The sequence below is a fragment of the Globicephala melas genome, chromosome 18 (assembly GCF_963455315.2).
Source record: "Globicephala melas chromosome 18, mGloMel1.2, whole genome shotgun sequence".
In the NCBI taxonomy this organism is placed as follows: Eukaryota; Metazoa; Chordata; class Mammalia; order Artiodactyla; family Delphinidae; genus Globicephala; species Globicephala melas.
This window is the reverse complement of record NC_083331.1, coordinates 18,540,453-18,550,574: the sequence shown is the minus strand read 5'-3', so window position 1 is coordinate 18,550,574 and position 10,122 is coordinate 18,540,453.

The window sequence follows — 10,122 nt, the reverse complement described above, 5'->3', positions numbered from 1 at the left end:
ATAAAAAGTAAAATCAAACAAACAGAAACAAGGAAACACGCACACACACAAAAGAAACCGAAACAGAACAAAATAAATCAAATAGCAAGAGAACAGCCAGACAAACAAAAGAACCCAAGAACGAAATCAAACAATTAAGCAGAAACCTGACAAAAACTCAAAACCAAAAAACAAAACCAAAGCAGAGTGCCAACTGAAGAATGAAGCAAAGAAACAAAACAAACGGACAAAAGTCATTTTTAAAAAAAGAAAGAGAAAGAGAAAGGGGAAAGAAGACAGAAAAACAGAAAAGCAACATAGAAACAGAAATATTAAAAAAATAAAATAGAAAATATATTTTTAAAAAAAGACAAAACTCAGGAAAAATGGTAAAAACAAAATCAAACAAAAACAAGGAAACACACACACACGTAAAAGAAACAAAAACAGAACCAAATAAAAAGCAAGAGAATAACCAGACAAATAGAAGAACTCAAAAATGAAATCAAACAATTAGGATTAAAACTAACAAAAACACGTAACCTAAAAGCAAAACCAAAGTAGTGTGCCAACTGAAGAGTAAAGCAAGGGAACAGACCAAACTGATAAAAATGATTTAAAAAAAATAAAACAAAATAAAAAGGGAAAAAACAGGACAACAGAGAAACAAAGTAGAAATGAAAATATAAATATATATAAATGTATATATAAAAGAAAAAGAGGACAAAAAAGGGAAAAGAACACAGACCAACAGAAAAACAGTAAAAATAGAAAGTATAAAAAAATAAAAAATGAAAATGTTATAAAACACAGAGATCCCAAAAGACTAAATTAAAAAAAAAACCTAAAACAACAACAATAAAAACAAACAAAAAAAAGAAAATGAAACCAGAAAAAAAAGCTAGAACAAACAATAGAATGAATCAAAACATAATAAAATTAGTAGTAATAATTTTGTTTCCCTGGGGTCTCTGCTGTAAGTGTCCTTGCACACGCCGTGAGCCACTGCCCACCTCCACCTCCCCAAGAGGCTCTCCTCTGCCTCTGGGCTGGTCTCTGGACCTGCTGTGGGCTGGGGGACCACTCAGACTCTGATCTAGCCCAATTCCTGTGTGTGCTGCCCCCAAAGTCCACAGCTGCCAGAGCTAGACCATTTTCGTTTGTGGGAACACTCATTGTCTGCTCAGATATTCCATAGACACAGGGTCTACCTAGCTGATCATGGGGATATAATCTGCAACCTGTAAAGATGATGGAAAGATTTTCGATCTTGTTCCTTAGTCACTCCGTCCCTGGGGTTCAGCTTTGGTTTTATCCCCACGTCTGTGTGTGGTCCACCCACAGGAGTCTGTGTGTGGTCCACCCACAGGAGTCTGGTCCTGAGGCTTCCTTGGAGCTCTTGGGTCTGCCCCTGTGAGGACCAGGAAAAACAGCAGCCTTACATCAATTTCCTTGATGCACCCTACTAGGTTCCTGGGGTCTCATCTTTCCAGGCTCCTAATTACTTAACAGAAGAGTCAAAGCAGAAGAGTCTTTCTATGAGCACCAGAGGAAGGAATTTATAAACACTGACATCCCTGGAGTGTGAGAAAATCAGATTTCAGAATGCCTTCTCCACTGCACATTTCTCATCTGTTTATCTGCAGACCCACTCCTTTACCAAACCCGCCTCTCTCCACGCCACCAGGATGGAGCCCAGGCTCCTTTCCTTCCACAGCATTGCCCCCTCCCCATCAGTGCAGAGGGTAGTGCTAATTGTACCCTGGGCTGTCATCAACAGGAGTCTTATGGCTCATCTACAAGAAGCAAAGTGAATTGGCTCGTCTGGGCAGTTCCAAGGACTTGGTACTTGGACCTCCCTAATGACTTGGATGAAATAATACAATTTCCTGGGCTCTGCAGAATTCTGAAGTCTCCAGCTATTAGAGCAACTGCAAAGTACCCTTTCAGTACTTAAATGCCTGATGCATTTTGTGTTTTTATTTTCTTGGGCCATCTATTCTGCTGAGCATGCCCAGTTTCCTTTTAGTTTGGCATACCCAAGAGGCCCTTGCTGCCCCCATCCTCAAGCTGTTAAGATGGAGAGAAGCCTGATAAACTGAGGAAACATTGGTGCCAAATGAATATGTGTCAGGTAAATGCTTGGCAAGGCTAAGGGGAGCTATTGGTTCTGTTAGTAAGTAGAAATTCCCTCATATGGGCAGGAGGGGTTTATACTAGCCAAAGGAACTATGGTTGGTATCCCTGGCTTTTGCTAATGGTAGGAGGATGCATAATTACTCAACATCTCTGAAATGTAGCATCCTCATCATTTAGGTATTATCAGATGGGACCATATCAGAGTGTCACTGCAATCACTACATGAGAAAAAAAGAAACAGGGAAGGTTTGCACAGGTGATGGAAGAGCTGAGAGACCAAAAGAGGGACTAAGGTAACAGAGATTAGTACAGCGAGAGGCTATGGCCACCATAAGCTTCATGGACAGAGGGAGAACATGGCCTTCCCCAAACTCGGGGTTCACTTAGCAGAAGTTGGGCACATGGTAAGTTGGGAGCAGGAGCTGGAGCCACAGAGGAGACACAGCTGCCATCGGAAATGCCACCGGAGGATCAGATGGGAAGAAATTCTCCCTTTCACTAGTGCCAAATCAAGCCAGAAGCTTGGTGGGCCTGGGAGTCTGAGCTGTGCAGCTTTTAACGGAGGGCCCTCCCCACCCACACCACTGACAGCAAGAACAGGGGAGAAGCAGGAACAGAGCGATAGAGGGACCAAGTGAAATGGTCTGGCTCCTAGGTCTTCACCTGGGGTGACAGTTTGTTTCCAACCTATCTCCTCCTCTCTTGTCCTTGTCCCCAGTCATTCTCATGCCTCTATTTCCCAAATGTCCCTGAGGTATTCTGCTCAAGCTGGGTCATTCTTCTGTCTACAGATGGGAAAGGAGGAGAGACAGCAAGGCCACAGCACCATCAGGCCAGCACCTGCTGTTTAAATGCCTGCACGTGCAGCCCCTGAGCCAGCCAAGCACAGAGGGAGGTCGGGCATCCCTGCGCCCCTGCTGCTCACGCGCTCTGCCCAGAGCTGGGAGGAAGTGGGCTCTTTCGGATCCCCAGGTGCTCTGGCCCTGAGCCTGGTCTCAGGGTGTGATATCAGGGGAGACACCTATATTAGTTCTTAAAGCCCTGGCCTCAAACTCAGACTCAAGCCAGGGAAGGTGGAGAACAGAACATTCTTTAGGATTTTCTGGTGGCTCATTTGTCATTTATCTCAAGAGCCCGCCCATTATCTGCCATGTTGAACTTCATGTTTACAAGCTCTCTCCTTACATTCTATTTTTGAAACTAACCCAGAGCCATCCACAGCGGTCTGTCACCCCAAATTTGGGAACAGCTTCATGCATCAGGGGGAAAAAAATCACACTGAATGCAGTTTATTCTCCCAGCTACAGTGCATCCTGTTGATGGAGTAGAATTCAATCATTAAAAGGTTTATGCTGGGACTTCCCTGGAGGTCCAGTGGCTAAGACTCCGAGCTCTCAATGCAGGGGACCAGGGGTTCAATCCCTTGTCAGGGAACTAGATCCCACATGCATGCTGCAAATAAGAGTTCGCATGCCACAACTAAAGATCCCACATGCCGCAACTAAGACCTGGCGCAGCCAAAATAAATAAATAAATATAAAGTAAAATAAAATAAAATGTTTATGCTGACATGGGAAAATCTGTTAAAGTATATGTGGAAAAAATCAGGATGCAAATTTATGGCAAACAAAGGAAGCAACAAATGAGCAAACAGCATAGAAAAACATCTAGAAGGGAGTGCACTAAAATGCTGTGTTTTGGCAATTGGTAGCATGATTGACTTTTGTGGAAAGAAACTAAGTTTAGTTTAGAAATTCGTTGTGTTCAGTAACTGCTTGCACTTATCTTTGTATTCTCCTTCCTCCCCCTTCCCCCATGGAGGGGTCCCACTGTGTTTCTAAGACCAGACAGTCAGCCTGCAGGCATCAGACCAGACTATCTCTTGACTCTGTTCGAGGTTCCTACCTGGCCACCTGCCACCTCAGGCAAAGATAAGAATGAAGAAGGCACTCAGCTGCCGGGGACTGAAGCCGCAGAGGACAGGGAGAGAGCCTTGAGAGCTGCAAGCTGGGAGCATGATACCATCGTTGGGATTTGGAAGAAACCAGAAGGGAATGATGAGCAATTACAGATTTAAAACTAAACAAGCAAGTTCAGATTCTCTTACATACCTGCATTTTGTTCAGGCTCTAATTCGGTGGACCTTTTCCAGAATACTATGTTCTAAGGCAGCGGTCCCCAACCTTTTTGGCACAAGGGACTGGTTTTGTGGCAGACAATTTTTCCATGGACTGGGGGTGGGGGGGGATGGTTCTGGCGGTAATGTGAGTGATGGGGAGCAATGGGGAGCGGCAGATGAAGCTTCGCTCCCTTGCCTGCCGCTCACCTCCTGCTGTGCCACCCAGTTCCCAAGAGGACGAGGCCCGGTGCTGGTCTGTGGCCAGGGGCGTTGGGGACCGCTGTTCTTAGGCACTAATTTATCCTAAGTGACTTGACTATTTGTTTCCTCTAAAAGGCCTAGGATGGGCAGCAAGAGATTTTCGGGGTCTGAAGCAGAGGAGCCTGAAAAGGAGGGCAAGAGTTCTGATAAGGGAATGAAGAGTGGGAGAGATTCTCCATGTTTACACTCTCCACAAAGCAAGCTCTGGGTAACTCCATTGTACAAATCATACAAAGGGAAATGGACCTGCTCCTTCCCCAAGGCTGTCAGCTGGTCCCCTTAAGGTCTAGACCTGGAGTCTCCTGACTCTGATTCTCATGCAATATCCTGCAAGAGAAATTCACCGCCTGTTAGAATTCTCAACTTGGCAACCCATCACCAATTTGCTCAACGTATTAAAAGAGCACTTCTGGGACTTCCCTGGTGGCACAGTGGTTAAGAATCCGCCTGCCAACGCAGGGGACACGGGTTCGGGCCCTGGTCCAGGAAGATCCCACATGCTGCAGAGCAACTAAGCCCATGCGCCACAACTACTGAACCTGCACTCTAGAGCCTGTGAGCCACAACTGCTGAGCCCACGTGCCACAACTACTGAAGCCCACATGCCTAGAGCCCGTGCCCTGCAACAGGAGAAGCCACTGCAATGAGAAGCCCACGCACTGCAACGAAGAGTAAGCCCTGCTTGCGGCAACTTGAGAAAGCCTGCCCGCAGCAACAAAGACCCAACACACCCAAATAAATAAATGGGAAGCTACGTTGTTCCTCTGGAGGAAGAATTAAACATGGGAGATTGAAAATCAAAATATTAAAACAAAAGAGTTTTTATTTTAATAAAAATAAAATAAGTCCTCTGTGGTTTAAACCCACTGGATGGTTAATGGCAACCGAATCACTTTCTCCTTAAATTTTAGGTCCTCACGGTTGGTGAAGGTAGGTGTGTGGGTTCCCTAGGACTGCCGTACAAGTTGCCATAAACTTGATGGCTTACAACAACAGAAATTCCTTCTCTCACAGTTCTGGAAGCCAGATTTCTGAAATCAGCGTGCTGAGAGAGCAGCATCTGGAGGCTCTCGGGGAACCCTTCCTTGCTTTTTCCAGCTTCTGGTGGCGCCAGGTACTCCTTGGCTTATGGCTACCCCACTCTGTCCACTTAAGGCGGCCTTCTCTGTGGGACTCTGTCAAAAGTCCCTCAGCCTCTCTTATAGTGATCCCTGTGATTGCATGTTGAGCCCACCTGAGTGGATCCTTAAATTAGTGACAGCTTTTGTCATAAAAGGCAATATTAGGCCATCTTTCCAAACGTCAGAGAAGCCACACTGGAGAGGGTAAAGTATTTTAACTGTCAAATATGCTTTCTTTTTTTTTTTTTTGAGGTACACGGGCCTCTCACTGTTGTGGCCTCTCCCGTTGCAGAGCACAGGCCCCGGACGCGCAGGCCCAGCAGCCATGGCTCACGGGCCCAGCTGCTCCGCGGCACGTGGGATCCTCCCGGACCGGGGCACGAACCCGCGTCCCCTGCATCGGCAGGCGGACTCTCAACCACTGCGCCACCGGGGAAGCCCAAATATGCTTTCTTTTTGCTGACTTTTTTTTTTTCCTTAAGCATGAATGCTAGGAGAAGCCCAGTAACTGCGGTATGAAACTCCAGTGGTAGATTTTGTTCCACTCAACATCAAGGGATGCCTGAGGAGTGAGCACTCAAGAGGTGGCCTGGTAGGAAGGAGGTCCTAAAGAGTTTTGGTGGATTCCTCACTTGCCAGTCCGCTGGGGCAGGGTCCCCTAACCATGCTTTGGGTCCCAGTAACCACGTCAGCATTGCCTTTTGCATAGTTAAACTGATGTGTATCCGGTATAACTAAGGAATAAACATTAAAACCATTTAAGTGTTTTAACATATATCCAAGAATTCGATTTGTAAAGAATTGAGCCATACTGAACACAATTTAATCTGATTCAGAATAAATTTATAACATCTCCAAAAAAATGTACAGATTTCGAGGCTAGGATACCTTTGGTGCCACCGTTCAGCTCACTACACTGGGTAATTCTTTTCTCGTTTGTCTTATCCCAGAATGAGCCCAACTGCCCATAAAATTTGTTGTTTTCTAAAGTTCATGAATTTTCAAGTTTTACTTTCATTCTTTCCCTTGGTTAATGACCTAAATAGAAACATGATTTCCATGGACTTCTTCCTTGTGTTCTGAAAATAAGCTACTCGCTCTGGTGCCCTAATGACTTAACAGTGGTCCTGATTGTTTAAAAATCCCAGATTTGTGTTTACAAGAACATACCTGCTAGATTCAAGCTCACCTCTCTAAAAGTCTAAGTAAACAGCTCTGTGACTAGTGCATTAGTGTAATCAGCAAGGAATTGGCCCTGATTCTCCTTAACTCACCTTGTCATCCGGGAACAAACTTTGAGATCTCCTTCAAAATTAGAGTTGATTCTCATCTTTTGAGGACTTCCGCAGGCCCTTGAGAGTTCCAGAGAATTTCTCCTTGCACTTTATGCATTAAACATGCTGCCATTTTTTTGTTTTGTTTTTTTCCTCAAGGTCATCAGGAGCAACAGGTTGGAAAATGTGTTGATTCATTTCTCTGCTCTCTTAGGATTATCTTCTCTTTAAAGCCATGGACTCTTTCCCTATATACTCCAAAAAACTGATTTCATTCTTCATCCTGGCAAATCTGATTAAAATGGGATTTCATCTCTTTACATCATCAGATCAAGTTGTACAAAGAAAGAGTTTATAATGGGTACTTTTCAGTGAAGTTCCTGTCTATATAGGGCTTACAAATCCCAGGATGTTCTAAAAATAAAATCTTAAAGAGATGCCTCCTTTCCCTGAGGTTTACCTGCTGAGAGGTAGGGAGAAAAAAAAAAAAAAAAAAAGCTTTTCTCTCCTTATCTTTCTAACACTCTTGAAAAAGAGTCTTGTTCTGCTCCTTGAAAACCTGACGTGCAGAGTTAGCTCTGGCATTAGAGGGTTGAATTTTTTTCACTTTTTTTTTTTTTTTGCGGTACGAGGGCCTCTCACTGTTGTGGCCTCTCCCGTTGCGGAGCACAGGCTGCGGACGCGCAGGCTCAGCGGCCATGGCTCACGGGCCCAGCCGCTCCCCGGCATGCGGGATCCTCCCAGACCGGGGCACGAACCCGCGTCCCCTGCATCGGCAGGCGGACTCTCAACCACTGAGCCACCAGGGAAGCCCTAAAATGGTGCTTTTTGTTTTTGGAGATGAACAAATAATTCAGTTGGACTGGAGTGTGGGTAAGGAGCAAGAAGGGCACTAACAGGAAACATGACCAGAAAGGGAGGCTGGGGTGGGACCTTGAATGTAGAACCATTTGTAGACTCAGGCATGGGGAGTTGCTACCTTGCTTTGGAGAAGCCCCCTCTAGTCCTCTTACAGCCTTCCAGCCCCTCCTGTCCCAAGGGGGCTGGGAGACTGTGGGGCCAAAGGCTGTGCCCATCTCCCAGGCCCACTTCCTGAGAATTCCCCAGCCCAGTGTCCCCAGGGGCTGTGTGGCCTCTTCCCCAGGTATGTTGGAGCATACATCTTGTGTGCCTCTATGTCCTAGGAATGGCCAAGGGTGGCTGTTTGCAGGGGCGGGGAAATGGACATGAAGGCTGGAGTGTCCACAGGCCTAAGTGTGGGAAGAGAGCAAGGGCTTTGCCAGCTCTTTGGAGGTTGGCCACATTCCAGCCAGAACCCCAAGGAGTCTGAGAAGTCTGTACAGACAAATAGCCTAGGAGTTTAACAATTTACAAATAAATATGTAATATTATCAGAAGTAGTAATGGTGATGAACACTATAAAGCAAAATAAAGCAGCATTAAGCGGGTAGAGAGTGTGTGGGGAGGTCTCTTAGGAAGAGAGGTCAGGAAGTCATCTCTGAGGTGGTGGCATTTAAGCAGAGACCAGAACGAAGTGAGGGAGTGAGGGGTGCTGGGGCATTGCAGCACGTGTACACACACAGAGCAGCAGGCAAGTCCTCGTGGCAGAAGATGAGGTCGTATAGAACAGAGGAGGGGCTGATCAGGTCTGGCCTTTGTAGACCATGGTCAGGATTTTTGTTCTGAGAATGTTGGGAATCATTCTGGAGTTTTGAGCAGGGGAGTAACATGATCTGATTGACTCTTTAAAAACTCGATTGTAGAACAGCAAGAGTGGAAACAGGTAGACAGCTAGATAGGCTGCTACTACTGCATTCTTTTTTTTTTTATACTTCCAATTTTTTACAAAAATATTTTTACTTTAAAAAATTGTGGTAACATATACATAACACAAACTTTACCATATTAACCATTTTTGAGAGTGCAGCTCAGTGGCATTAAGTATATTCATATTGTTGTGCACCCAACACCACTGTCTCTAGAACTTTTTCCATCTTACCAGACTGAAACTCTGTACCCATTAAATAACAACTCCTCATTTCTACCTCCCTTCAGCCCCAGGCAACCACCATTCTACTTTCTGTCTCTTTAGATATTACATGTAAGTGGAATCATACAGTACCTATCTTCGTATGACTGGCGTATTTCACTTAGCATAACGTCCTCAAAGTTCATCTGTGTTGTAGCATGTGTCAGAATTTCCTTCCTTCTAAAGGCTGAATAATATTACACTGTATGTATATATCACATTTTGTTTATCCATTCATCCATCAATGGACACTGGGTTGCTTCCACCTTTTGGCTACTGTGAACACTAGTATGGAAATATCTCTTCAAGACCCTGCTTTCAGTTCTCTGGGGTATATACTTAGAAGTAGAATTGCTGGATCATATGATAATTCTACTTTTTAAAAAGAAATTTATTTATTTTTGGCTGCTTTGGGTCTTTGTTGCTGCTTGCAGGCTTTCTCTAGTTGCGGCGAGAGGGGGTTACTCTTCGTTGCGGTGCACGGCCTTCTCACTGCAGTGGCTTCTCTTATTGTGGAGCACGGGCTCTAGACACAAAGGCTTCAGTAGTCGTGGTGCATGGGCTCAGTTGCTCCACGGCTTGTGGGTTCTTCCCAGACCAAGGATCGAACCCGGGTCCCCAGCACTGGCAGGTGGGTTCTCAACCACTGCGCCACCAGGGAAGTCCCTGATAATTCTATTTTTAATTGCCGAGAAACTGCCATATTGTTTTTCATAGTGGCTGCACCATTTTACATTCTGGTCAGCAGTGCACAAGGGTTCAATTTCTCCACATCCTTGCCAACACTTGTTTTTTGTTTTTGTTTTTGCTTTTATAATAGCCATCCTGATGGATTTTTTTTAACATCTTTATTGGAGTATAATTGCTTTACAATGTTGTGTTGGTTTCTGCTGTATAACAAAGTGAATCAGCTATATGTATACATATATCCCCATATCCCCTCCCTCTTGTATCTCACTCCCACCCTCCCTATCCCACCCCTCTCGGTGGTCACAAAGCACCTAGCTGATCTCCCTGTGCTATGCAGCTGCTTCCCACTAGCTATCTGTTTTACGTTTGGTAGTGTATATATGTCCATGCTACTCTCTCACTTCGTCCCAGCTTACCCTTCCCCCACCCCCGTGTCCTCAAGTCCTTTCTCTACGTCTGCGTCTTTATTCCTGCCCTGTCCCTAGGTTCATCAGAACTATTTTTTTCCTT